Here is a 13818-nt window from a genome sequence, read left to right as displayed (position 1 = left end):
AACCTTAGACTAGAATATATAAAGAACTCTTACAGCTCATTAATAGACAACCCAATTAAAAAGTAGACACAAGAAGATGATAAATAGCCAGTACAGATAGGTATTGACTTATCATTGTCATGACTTTTTCTTGTTATTGGATTGACCCCTCTCCATTTAATTTCTTGTTGTCCCAACTGATTCATTCTGCTGGGCTTCCTGGGGTTGTGATCCTCATTGTCTTTTCCTAGGATGTTATCTAAAATTATTTGGAATGCTGGTTTGGTATTCATGAAGTTCCTAAGGTGCTCTTTGTCATGAAAGTATCTTATTTCACCACCAATTTTGAAAGATAGTTTTGCAGGGTACATCAATCTTGGATGGAGGCTGTTTTCCTTTAGGGCTTGAAATATGTCACTTCAAGATCTTCTAGTCTTGAGGGTTTGCATTGAAAAGTCTGCTGTGATTCTGAAGGGTTTTCCCTTGTATGTGATTTGTTTCTTTTCTCTAACTGTTTGTAGAATTTTGTTCTTTTGTTGGGTTTCTGGAATCTAAACAATTATATGCCTATGTGTAGACTCTTTTTGATCAAGGCAAGTTGGAGACCTATATGCCACACTTATCTGTATGTCAAATTCTTTTCCCCTGCTTGGGAAGTTTTCTGTCATCACTTCTGTGAACAGTTTTTTTTTTTTTTTTATGTCATCTGCCTCTCTCTTGTTTCTTCATTGACTCCAATCAGTCTTATTTTATTCTTCTTTGCATCATCTAGCAGGTGCTGGATTGATTTCTCATGGTCCCTTACTATTTTAAAGCAATTTTTTCTTTTCCTGGTCACTAATTGCAATCTTATCCGCTATGTCTGAAATTCTGTCTTCACATTGGTTCATTCTGCTGCATAGACTTTCAGTGGAGTTTTTAATCTCCTGGAAATCTGTTTGCATCTGTTTTATGGATTCCATTTGTTTCCTATGTTGGGATTCCATCATGTTCCTCAGATCCTCTATTTTTTTAATCTGTGTCCTCTCTAGATTTATTAATCATGTCTTGCACTATGGGCACAATCTTTGCTGTTATCTGAGAAATTATTTTTGATTTTATTTTTCCAGATCCTGTTTTGTTGCCAGTTCAGGGAGTCCAGGTGGTTGCTTATCAGAGTGTTCCATCTTGTTTCCCTTTGGGATTGCTTTAGGTGATCTGGAAGTCTGGTTTTGAGACTTGTTTATGTGTCTTCTCATTTTGACGGCGGGGCTGGGGAAGGGTGGTGTTGGTGGCACCCATGCGGCTTACCTCCTGTGTGCTGGGGGAAGGGGTGGTACGGTGGCCTGGAAGCCTCCTCCTGGGTGCTGGAAGCCTCAAATTCTTGACAAGATACTCATCAGCCTTCGATGCCCATTTCTTCTTCTTCTTTGCCATTTTCAGGACCAACTCTCCATCTGTGCTTCTTGGTCCTGGTGTCTCCTGCTTTGGGCACCATTGCTCTAAAAATAATTTTAAAAGAAAAGCTGTAGAGGAAATATTAATGACAGTTTCAGAGAAACATCTACTAGTTAAATGATAGAAATTAATATACTGTGATTTGAAAAAAAAAGTGAAAATAGAAGGAAAAAATGGAAACAAAGATTCTGTACATAAGGAGGGGAAGGGGCTTGAGGGGGGAATGGGGTAAAATAAAATAATTTTTTTACAAAATTAATGTACTGTGATTTGTAAGATATTGTAGTACCTAGAGAAATTATTCTGAAAGTTATACAAAAAAATTATAGATAAATAAAATCAAAGTCTTAAAAATGTTTTTAAAAAAGTCAGGAAAGAAAACAATTGAAAAGATAAAGAAGCCAAAAATTAAAAGTGAAGTGGCAAACCAAGCTGTAATATATGAGTGATCTTATTGAATATGATTGGTCTAAATATGCCAGTAAAAGACAGAAATGGGCAGAGTGAATTAAAATATATGGGCACCTACATGATATCCACAAATACTTCAGTTATAACTGTTCAAGCAGGTTGAAATTAAAAGATGGAAAAAGAATATGTAATTCAGGGGAAGTGGGAAGGGTAGGGGAAAGGAAAGAAGGGAAAGGAAAAGATATGAGAAAAGGAAAAAATGGAAACAAAGTCTTTATAAATTGGGAGGGGTGGAGGGGTTAAAGGAAGGGCAGGGGAAGGGGGAAAAAATAAGAACCAAGATATATGATGGAAAGGTACAAGTTGATGAATGTAACTGTTGTATACCTAAAATGTACCAATAAACTTAATAAAAAAAGAATATGTAATTCAGATATTAACTAAAGGAAAACAAAAGTGGTTATTTTAATATCAAATAAAGTATGCTTCTGAGCAAATAGAGAATATAAAGATAAAAGTGTCTGTCTACCAATAAGAGAAATATATCAAATATAAAGTTGCAGAACATGCGAAGTGAACAAATCTAAAGGGAAAAATAGATAAATCTACAATTACATTTGGAATTCCACAACTATCTCTCAACATTTGTTGGAACAAATAGAAAATCAACAAAGAAAGAAAATTCACCAATACCATCAACAAACAGAGCACTCCAAGAAGGGTAAAACACATACTTTTTTATTTTTTTTAATGTGCCTGCAGAACTAATATAAATCCTGTCCTAGAATGCAAAGGAAACCTCAATCAGATCAAGAATTGCAATTATACCCAGTGTTTCCCCTGACCAGGTTGGGACAAAAGTAGAAATCAATAGCAGAAATGGAACAGGTAAATTACCAAACACTTGAAAATTAAATATTTTCTCAATAATACATGAATAAAGGAGGAAGTCTGATGGAAATTAAAAAATTGACCTCAACAAAAGTGTAAAAACAGTATGTCAAAATTTTTAGAGCACAGCTAAAGTAGTTCTGGAAGGAAAATTAATAGTATTAAATGCATATGTTAGAAAAGAAGCAAATGTTTATCCTAAGCTCTCATTCCAAGAATCAAGAAAACAGAAGAACAAAGAAATCCAAACCAGTAAATGAAAGGAAATGCTTAAGATAAAAGCAGAAATCAGTGAAATTGAAAACAGTAAAATGATGAAGAAAAATCAATTAAAGAAGAGGTTTCCTTGGAAAAGATCAAAGCAATGGATAAATCAAGCATGACTGATCCACGACAAGGAAAGAAGTCACAAATATCTAAGTCAGAAATGAAAAAGAAATCATTTCTCTCTGAAGATATCAAGAAGATATCAAAGAAACACTACAATTTTACACATATAGATTTTGCAACTTAAATGGATTAATTCCTTAAAAAATAAATAACTACCCCAAGTCATCCAGTATCAAATAATTTGAATAACTTTATAACTATTAAAGATTGAATCCATAATTAAACTCCAAAAAACAAAAACAAGCCCCCAAGGATTAGTGACTTCACTGGTAAATTTTAGCAAATATTTAAAGAAGAATTAACATAAATTATCTAGAATGTCTTTCAAATAATAGAAGATGAAGAAAAAATTCTCAGTTCATTTTATAAAATTATACCTTTATAGTAAAATTAAAAAATGGAATAAAAACTCCCCAAAAACCTATAGACCATTATCCTTTGCAAACACAGATGTAAAATTCTTTAAGAAAATATTAGCAGGTACAATTTTCCAGTATATTAGAAGAATCACACATTGTCACCAAGTAAGTTTCATTTCAGAAATACAAGGATAGTTCAATATTTGAAAATCCATCAGTGTAATGTACCTTATTATAGAAAAAGCATACCATCATGTTACATGATTATAAAAACCATTTTATAGACTTCACCAACCATTCTGAATAAAACCTGAGAGAAAATAGGAATGAAGAGGAATTCCAACTTGTTGAAGAAGGAATATGTGCAAAAGATCTATGGCTAACGTTAATTATATTGATGATGAAAGACTGAATGTTTTATATCTACGACAAAGAACAAGACAATAATGTTAGCTCATATTTCTCCTATTCAACGTAAGGCTGGAAGTTCTATCCTATGCTATAGTAAAAAAAAGAAATAATAATAAGTGCTGGGGATTTAGATCGATGGTTCCACTGCCTGCCTCACAAGTGCAAAGTCCCAAGTTCAATCCTCGGTACCAAACAAACAAACAAACAAAAAGTCATACAGATTGAAATGGGAGAAATAAAGTGGTCTCTATATGTAGGTGACATGGTTGTCTATGTGGAAATGCTAAGAAATTGAGAGCAAAGTGAGAAACTATAAGTTGGTTTATTAAGGTCATAGAATACAAAAGACACATAAAAATCAATTGCATTTTAATATAGTAGCAATGTATATGTCGACACAAGAATAAAAATTACCATTTATATTTACTTGAAAATGAAATTTATAAGTGTAAGTCTAAGAAACATGCATGGGACTTGTACGAGGGCAACAACAAATACTGATGTGAGAACCCCAAGATCTTAATGAATGAAAGTCATTCCAAGTTCACAGATGGGAAGATGAATATAAGAATGTCTCTTCTCCTGGTATTATATGCAGGTTTAATGCAATTCCTTTCAAAATCTCAGGAAGATATCTCTAAATATTTACAGGATCACCATAAATTTATATGGTGAGATAAAGACACTAGAACAACTAAAACCATTTTGAAAAAGAATAAAGTGGGAGAAATCATACTACCCGATTTTGAAATGTGCTCTGTAGCTATAATCATCAGGATTGTGTGGCTTTCTGGAAAGGGAGGACATTGATCAGTGCAAGAACAAAGAACCCAAACTGGACCTTCACAAGCATACCCAAATGATCTTTATAACTCAGTAACAAATGAAATTCATTAGGGGAAAGAATGCCTTTTTCACAAATGTTGCTGGAGCAATCATACAGTTGCTGGAGCAACTATATGGAAAATAATGTACTCCGATCTAAATCTCACACCTGCACAAAAATTAAATGTACCAGAGACTTAGAGATAAACTGTAGACTATAAAAGTTTTAAAAAGAATAGGGAAAAAATCTCTGTGGTCTTGAGCTTGGCAGAATTATTAGATTTCACACACACATACAGGCACAAATGGACAGCAGGATCCATAAAAGGAAAAATGGACAAATTGGACTTTAAATACACTGGATTTATGAAAGACCCTATTAAGAAGATGAAAAGACAAGTTATAGATACAAGAAGGTATTTGGAAACCATGTTTGCAAGGGATTAATTTCAGAATCCATAATGACCCCTCAAAACTAAACAATGAAAAAAGTAAACAATACATTTAAAACATGGACAAAGACAGGAAAAAATATTTCACTGAAGAAGATAGAGTCATCCCTTTGATGTCTTATAGAGATTGTTTTCAGAATTCCTCCTGGATACCAAAATCAATAGATACTCAACTTCCTATATAAAATGATGTAGTATTTATATATAATATATGCACATCCTCTCACATACTTTAAATCATTTCTAGATTGCTATGTAAATGCTATGTAAATAGTTTATTTTAAACTGTTTCAGGAATTAATGACAAGAAAAAAGTCCCCAAGTGTTTAGCATAGATGGATTTCTTTTTAATATTGTCAGTCCATGGTTGGTCGAATCTATGGGTACAGAATTATTGGATACAGGGCTCACTGTTCTCATGTCAAATGAGTGTACAAATAGATGTCCAATATTATTAGCCATTAGGAAAATGAGAATTAAAAGCCACAACTGGATGCAATCACGCTCCTATCAGATTGTAAAAATAAAAAGTTAATGGCAACACTGAATCCTGGCAAATATTCAGAGAATTTGGATCACTCATACATTAAAGGACAGAATGTAAAGTTGTACTATTTGGTGAATTCTTAAGAAGCTAAACATGCAACTGGTACACAGCTCATCATTTTACTCTATATTCTAGGTAAATGAAGACTTATACACACACAAAAACCTGTGCAATCATGTTCATGGTGACCGTATTTGTAATAGCCTCAACTTGAAACCATCCAGATGTGCTTCAAGGACTGAATGGCTGGATGAACAGGCACACTCATCCCATGGAGGGCTACTTGTTAATAAAAAGGAATTTCTTATTGATACATGAAATGATTTGGAAAAATCTCCAGATAATTATGATGGTGAAAAAAGCCAATTCTAAAGGTTGTATACCGTTTAACATCATGAAGTGACAGAATTATAGAAGTAGAGAACGGACTAGTGGTTGACAAGGGCTATAAAAGATAAGTGGGTATATGGCTATAAATTGTCCTTGTGACAGTGAAAATATTCTGCACCCTGACTGTTTCCTTGTGTTTCCATGTCAGTATTCTGGCTGTGATATTGTACTGTAGTATCACAAGTGGTAGCATTGGGAGACTCTGAATCTGAGATCCCTTTGCATAATTTCTTAAAATTGCATGTAATTACACAAATATTGCAAAATAAAAAAATTTCATCAGCATGAATAATATATAGATCTTTATAAACATATCAGGGAACTTGGCTGAAAGGTGGATAAAAATGATTGGGTTAATTTCTCCTCTGAAGTTGAAAGTAGACTGTATTGAAAAATATTAATAAAAAAAGTCAAATGTTAGATTCACAAAGGTGTTCTTGGCTAGTTTCAATCCAAATCCCATTTTTCCCCCTGACAATCACAGGTGCTCACTTCCCGTTCTTCACATACAGATTCCACCATAGTCTTCTCTCTTAAAAGAGGGGGACATGTCAAGATTTAAAGCTCAGTTTATTTTCCCTTCACTGTTGACCAGCTTTTGGTAAGTCAAGAAAAGTATAGGAAGGAATAGACTTTTGTAGAGTTTTCAGGTTAATGGAGCAGATATTAGTAAAAGTAAGTATAAAGATGTTGGGATGACCACTTAGAGAACAAATAATAAAAGTGACAGACATAGTGGGATGTAAGACTATGATCTGAGCAGGTGTGTACTCCCAGTGCAGAGAACACTGTGCATGTAATAGGCATTCATCACTGGCAGAATGAGAGGAATTTTTGTGTAGCACTATCTGCAACATTAGCAATCACTTAATGAGAAGTCCTGTTGTGTCCCAAGCAGTGTGGTGGGTCTGAACCTCACATAACAACAGCAGTTGACAGTGAGGACAGCTAACATTTATTCAACACTTAAGATATTCCAAACACTGTCCCAGCTTCACACTAACTCCTTAATCTTCACATTGACCCATGAGGTAAATATTGTTATAACTTTACAGAGACATAGACAGATTAAATTATCTGCTTAACTAACTAAGGTAGTAAATGGTAGAGACGGGTGGAACATAGTGTTTTGTGGAGGCTTTAGGAAAGTTTTCCTTTCAGTAGTGTGTAGAATCTGTGACATTATATGCGCTAAGATTTTTTTTCTTTTATGTATCCATAACTGACTAATTGTTAAAAAGAATGTGGTATGTGTACATGATAGAATACTATTCAGCCATAAAAAGATGAGATCCTGTCATTCAGGACAGCATGGATAAAACTGAGGGATATTATGTTAAGTAAAATAAGCCAGGCACCGAAACACAAGTACTGCATGATCTCACTCATATATAGAATGTAAAAATGTTAATTTCACGGAAGTTATGAGTAGAGGGATGGTTACCAGAGGCCTGGGAGAGAAGGAGGGAGGGAGAGAAGGTTGGGGAAACATTAATCTGTGGACACTAAGTTATAGTTAAATAGTAGAAAGAAGTTCTAGGGTGCTATTTCACAGTAGGATGACCATAGATGATAATAATGTACTGTATATTTCAGAAAGTTAAAGAGATTTGAATGCTTTCCCCATAAAGAGGTGATAACTGGATATTTAGCCTGATATCTGGAATGATATGTGCATGTATTAAATATCACATGGTACAGCATAAATATGTACAGTTTTTATGTTTTTAGGTATTTGTTAAAAACTGAATTTAAAATAATAGAAGATTTGTCCTATTCTGATGTTGGTGTCGTAGACTCGTTGGATGGCTTTCTGCTGATGCACTATTAGAATCAGCTCTCTTCCTGTGTTCAGAGGATGATGGTCATTTCTCAGCAGCTGTCCTCAAACTCACCTATTCAAATAGATAGTGATACACAGAGGTCTTTGTCTGCAGAAAAGGATATAAAAGTCAAAATACTTTTTCCTGCCAGTGATTGGGATGATCAGGAGGGAGTTTATTGTACTTTCGGACACAATTCAAATCTGTGAGTTATTTCCTCTCTCCCTCTCACTTACTGTCCTACAGTTGCTGAACGCACACTTTTTCTTCTGACTTTTAGGAAGTGTTTCCTGTGTAACCACAGTTCACTTCTGTAGCATCTCCCATAAGATCCCTAGCTACTTCCTTCCAAGTCCTCACCCAGAGTGTGAGTCCCAGGTCTCCTAGGGTGGGATTCTTTTCACATAAATGATTTTAATCACAATGTTTTCAGAGCTGTTCTGTGCAAATGGGGCAGCTTCATTTCAGGAATTGGGGAGGGAAGAAAACAAAAGAAGTTTCCAGAACCTGTATGTCCTACCTGGAAACTCAATGAGATCTCTTTTTTTTGGCGGGGGGAGGTGGGTGCGTGTACCAGGGATCAAACTCAGGACTAAATCCCCACCCCTCAATGGGATCATTTTAGTTGAGAGCTAGTGTGTCAAAAGCACAAGTCTGCATTTAATGTGCATGTATAAAATACAATCTTTACTTTCCCATCATTGGCTTTGTGGCAACAGGATCAAGAGATGAATCCTGGTGGCATTCAATGCACTACAAGGGAAATGGATGTTGCATGTGCATTGCATTCTTTGCTGCTTATATGGCTTAGTTTTTTGATTAGCATTTTTATGCTATGTATACAATATATTCTGCATATGTGTTTTTTGATCTGCTTGGATAGGGTAATAGCAATGAAACTGGTGATCTCATAGCTTCCAGAAGCTACTGGAGTGTGGATAATAGCACCAGCGCTAGCTGTGGATTCTCCCTGTAGTCAAAGGCCTGCAGACTTTCCCTTACTTCATCTTGCTGGTCTTGGGGGAGTTTGAGGCTTCTGAGCAAAAATTGCAGCCATGAGACTTCTGAAGAGCACTCATTTGCATTTCTTCCTCCCCCAGTTCTGTTTGAAGATTTGTATCCTGATTTTTGCTCAGGAATGAATCAAAGGTCTCTCAGTGTTTGTCAGGAAAGATTAGTTATTCTCCATCACAAGTCATGGCATCAGTAAAATAAATATCCTTTCATTTTAAAGTCATAAGAGAGTGGGTCCCACTTGTGGGTAGGAAGGTGCATGGCTCCAGGAGTGTAAGGCCCCCACTGGAAAGCTAGGGGTGGGAAAGTAGACCAGGCAGCTTGCTTCTTATGCTGCTCCTCAGATTGCTTTCTGGAGGGAAATTCATTCTAGACTACTATGGATTGGTCAGCAGGGCCAGTTTGGGCACAGCTTTAATGGTGAGAACACATAATTTTGAAAAAAGTTCTTGGCCAGAATTAGTTTCTCAAATCCCTCTTTAAATTATTGAAAATAGTTTTGCTTTAACAAGGATTCTTTCCCTCACAGTTCTGCTTCTCATTTGGCCCATTCTCCCACGAGGTCATAATGTGTGTTTATGACATGGCAGAGAGTTACCAAGATGGAAATGATTATGGTATCATGGATGCTCAGCAGTAGGAATGGACAAGTGTGTAGGGTAGAAACTGACTAGCTTTACCTTCATCACAGCTCTTTCCCCACCTCCCCATCCATCTTTGGTCTAGCTCAGTTCAGTTGTTCATTCTGTCTTTCCTCAACTATACTCCTACAGTTTGTGGCCTTTGAGGCTTGGACAATGATATCTGGACCAGCTGTTAGTTGTTGTCTCAAGGATTCTGGGATTTCTTTGGGAATATTGTTGCAAGGATTTCTGGGATGCCTTTCAAGTAGGGACTGTAGTAGATAGCCTTGTGGATGGCAGCTGCGAGAAGTCTGGCAGAGATAGTTGTGTATCTGCTGAGAACAGGAACAGTGCCTAACCATAGACATGGATCACTTGGCGCGAAAACGGAATTTGGAAGGAAAGGGGGGAGTTTCTATATTTAAGATTCACTGTGGTGGGAAACTCAGGAACAAAACCATGGCCACCAAAATGTCAGGTCATTAAGCTTTTCTGGCAATATCTTAACTCAACAAATTTAATCTTTTGAATGATATTCCCCAAAAGAAAATTAGATGAGATTTTCACAATGTAATAAACAAAATCAGATTTTTGAATGTCTGTACTATTCTTGAACTTGATGTAGTCTATCCTATATCATTGCCGTGGGTTACTGGAAATCAAACCAGACTGCTGTTCTTCTGGCCCCGAGGACTTACGGTGATGGCGTTGCTCAATTTCTTAGCCCTTCTTTGTGGGGAACCTCAAGTGGCTGGATCTCTCCATAGGTGACCCTGAGAGAAGGTTGTTTTTTCAACCGTTTGATGAAGGCATATGGGAAAGGTTACACTGATTTTTGCCCTCACATAAGAATCGCATTGGAGAAAATAACTGCCCTGGCATGAGAAAATAATTTTGAGGCACGAGAAAACTGAAACACTGTTCAAGGACTTGGCAGATCTGTTTTCTGCATTTTTCTGTTCTGTATTTTAGTTTAAGTACAAGTTAGGAGTTAGGAATCCATCCTGTTGCCTGTGGGCTTGCTTTAATCAAGCTAACACAAACTGTCTCTGTCTTGATGGAGCCTGTGTTACATATAATTGGGGGGTAACCAACATCAAGAACTCTTAGGGTGAAGAAGAAAGATTTTGAGCAGAGGACTTCCGCAGTGTGCTGAACTATCAGTATTTACTCTGTGGTTGAGATCCCTCATCTTCCCTCCAGAGAAGACCCATGGCAAGTACCGGCGCTGTGTTAAATGTGATGGTAGGCATGCGCGAGTACCCCTGCAGCAGGTGTGGTTAGCAGGACCCAGGGTCACTGTTTGGGAAATGTTTGCTGAGAGGAGTTCCTAGTGGTGCACTGGTTGGTTCTGGAGCTGCTGGAGGACCTTCGCGGAGAGAGCCCAGTGGCTGCTGAAATGCATATGCTTAGTTGTCTTTCTTTCTGAGTATTTGTCTGCAAAGCTCTAAGTTTTTGAAGACTAACAAATGCATTTGATTTCCACTTTGCAAAAATACTCCTTGAGTCAAAAAGTCATTTTTATCTCCCCCCTAAGTGTTATGTGGAAAAGATTATCAATTTCCCTTCTGGGAGTTTGCAAATGAGGATTAGTAGAGTTCACCTGGGGCATCTCTATAAGCGGATGAATCTTCTCCTGTAAGATGGCAGGCTTTGAATAACTCCGGATAAATTGGCCTTTTATCCCCCACTGGCTATTGTATCTGATGGTTATAAAGTATTCAAGGATGGCAACTTCAATTAGGAAATCAACACTGTAACTGCCAGCCTTCCCCTGCACATAGGCATGCTAACAGGCAAGATGGCTGGTAATTGTGGAAAAGAGTCTCAAATGGCAAAAATGTAGTTTTGAGGCCGTTCCAGATAATTGCTGCTGGAGAGTTTGAGCTTTTGCTAGAAGCTTATTTCATGGGCAGATGCTACTGTGGAGCCAGAAGTAATTTAGGTCTGAAAATTGGCCCTATTCTGAAAGTGGTTTCTACAGATATTTCACATTTAAGAATGCACTCTGATGGACTGGACAAAGGCTATCAGAGTTTAAGATGTTATACCTGTTTACTATTGTTTAAGGAATAATTCAGCTAATTAGAACTATGAGATAAGTTGAACTTAGGAGGTAAGTATATCAAATTGCATGAGTCTTTTGCCCCAAGATGTCTTTTTTTCTACTCTGTTTGTCTTCTAGGACTGCACAGGAAACTAGTAGGTAAAAAGGCTGCCTCTATAGGATGCCTGGCTATAGCAGCTATCCAAATGACCCGTCCAGTGTGGGAGACCAGAAAGTTTGGCTTAGGTATTTGTGTTTCTCTTAGCAGTAGACTGGTTCACAGTAGTTCTGGTTAATAGTTCATTCTTGATAAATCACTTAAAGATGCCACTCTGAGTTCCCAGGTGGAGGAGAGAGCCATGATAAAGGCCCAGAGGCAAGAAGGAGCAAGGATTCAGTTGGAATTTGTTTTGATAGAAAGCATTGACTCTGAGAAGAATCAAGAGTCTCCCGTTCTTGCTGGGCATGCTTTGCAGGTGTTCCTGGGGCTCTTTTTCTGCAGTTGCCCTTTTACAGGCTTTGAAAACACAACCGTATCCTCCTTCTCTTCCAGCCAGGAGCCCAGCCCATCATTCTCTGAACTTTGAGATCTGCTCTGGATTGGGCGCACTGCCCTCATGACCCAGCCCTCCTGTTTACTGGACTCTTCCCCTTTGGAACCTCTTACAGTCTCACTACTGCACTATTGGCGACTTCCAACCACTCCACCCCAGCTGCTAGCTGCCTAATTAAGCATAGCAATAATGACAGTAATAGCATGTACTTAGTGCTTGCTTCCTGTATGGCAGGCACCCATCTGAGTATTTTACAAATGTTAAGCAACTTATTCCTTTCAACAATACACCCTGTGCTCAGCACTTCCATTGTCCCCATTTCACAGATGAGTACACTGATAGGCAAAGTCACACAGCTAACACTTGGAAAATTGGGTATCACACTCGAGTGCTTTGGCTCAGATTCCACGCTATTACTATACTATATTAAACCAAGTTAGTCTTGGCCATGCAGTAGCCATGCTCTCTTTAGGAGCCCCACTGACAAGGTTATATGTTTTCATTTTCTCTCCAGATAGGCAGCCTATTAGCCACAGAGGACTTGCACAGCAAATTGGAATGATGATAGTCAAGCTGTTTATCATTCTACGCCAGGCAATGATCCTCTTCATATGTTAATATCCTTATTGGGCAGATCAGATTGTTACTCAGGTGAGTTAAGACATTCATTGACACCAACATTAAGCTCAGCAATTTGTGTTTTCATTGCCAAGCAAACAGAAAAGATGAATAGGTTTTGTGGAATTCAGCCCCAAAGAAGCTGGGCTTCCTAGAGGTAATCATTAAGGCTGACCCTCTCAGTGGGAAGATTTCCCTGGTGAGTTATAGGGTCACTTTGGGTCTGATGAGGAGTATATTTGCCATCCCTGCCTAAGGGTAGTTTATGAGATGTTTCATTTTACGCACTCTGGGAGAATCATCAAATATTCCTGCAAGTAGTCCTCGGGCTCTTCTTTTTCTCTGTCGGGGAAAAGTTGTTACTTGACCACAATATGCTGACTGGGCAGTCTTTGTGTAATAGTCTCCTCCAAGTTGATGGAGACCATTAGCCTCAGGCTAGCAAATAGGTGAGCCCTTGTGGGAGGACTGTGAAGCATCTCAAAGACTATCGACCTAGCCAGGCATTAGCAGGGTGCAAGTCTGTGCTGGGATGGGGTTTCATTCACTGTGTGAGCTGGTGAAGCTGCATATGGTGCCATGCACCTGCTTTCTACTTAACATGGTACTTCAGTGTTCTAGAAACAGAAGACATAGGCCAGAAACACAGTGGAAGTTTTTGCTGCCTATACTGTGATTTAAAAAATCTTAATGCCCATTGATTTTTATACTGTGTGAGGTCTACTTTCCCAGTTGGAGAATAATGGGCCCTCATAACCCATAAAGGGCTTTAGGAAAATCATTTCTTACTGAGTTAGCAGATGAGATGACCTAGAAGGCATAATGGGGCAGATACAGAGACTAGCACATTGGCGTTGCACAATGTGGACGTGGTTAGAGCATCTTGTCTCTTTCCAACATTACTCCTCCATAAAGATTCTATGGGTTATTTCAAAAGCAATAGCTTTGCCACCTTCTATGACAGCATTGTAACCCCAGAATGCTGATCAATGGGACTCCATGGCACACTCTGCAGCTATCCTGCATCCAAAAACGATTATGGAAATG

General features: G+C 37.7%; 1 long non-coding RNA gene across 2 annotated transcripts in view; it reads left to right on the top strand.

Annotated features, from left to right (window-relative positions):
* Positions 1-13818, top strand: part of LOC147830198 (uncharacterized) — a 112013-nt gene that overhangs the window by 93208 nt on the left and 4987 nt on the right. For both annotated transcript variants that reach the window (XR_015440705.1, XR_015440706.1), the window contains one exon: positions 12668-12804. This is a non-coding gene — a long non-coding RNA (uncharacterized LOC147830198). The remainder of the gene's footprint in view (positions 1-12667; positions 12805-13818) is intronic.

Source organism: Heterocephalus glaber, unplaced genomic scaffold (assembly GCF_053883595.1).
Source record: "Heterocephalus glaber isolate CG9 unplaced genomic scaffold, H.glaber_assembly_v1.0 deba00000281, whole genome shotgun sequence".
Classification (NCBI taxonomy): Eukaryota; Metazoa; Chordata; class Mammalia; order Rodentia; family Bathyergidae; genus Heterocephalus; species Heterocephalus glaber.
This window is presented reverse-complemented; position numbering and strand designations above follow the sequence as displayed.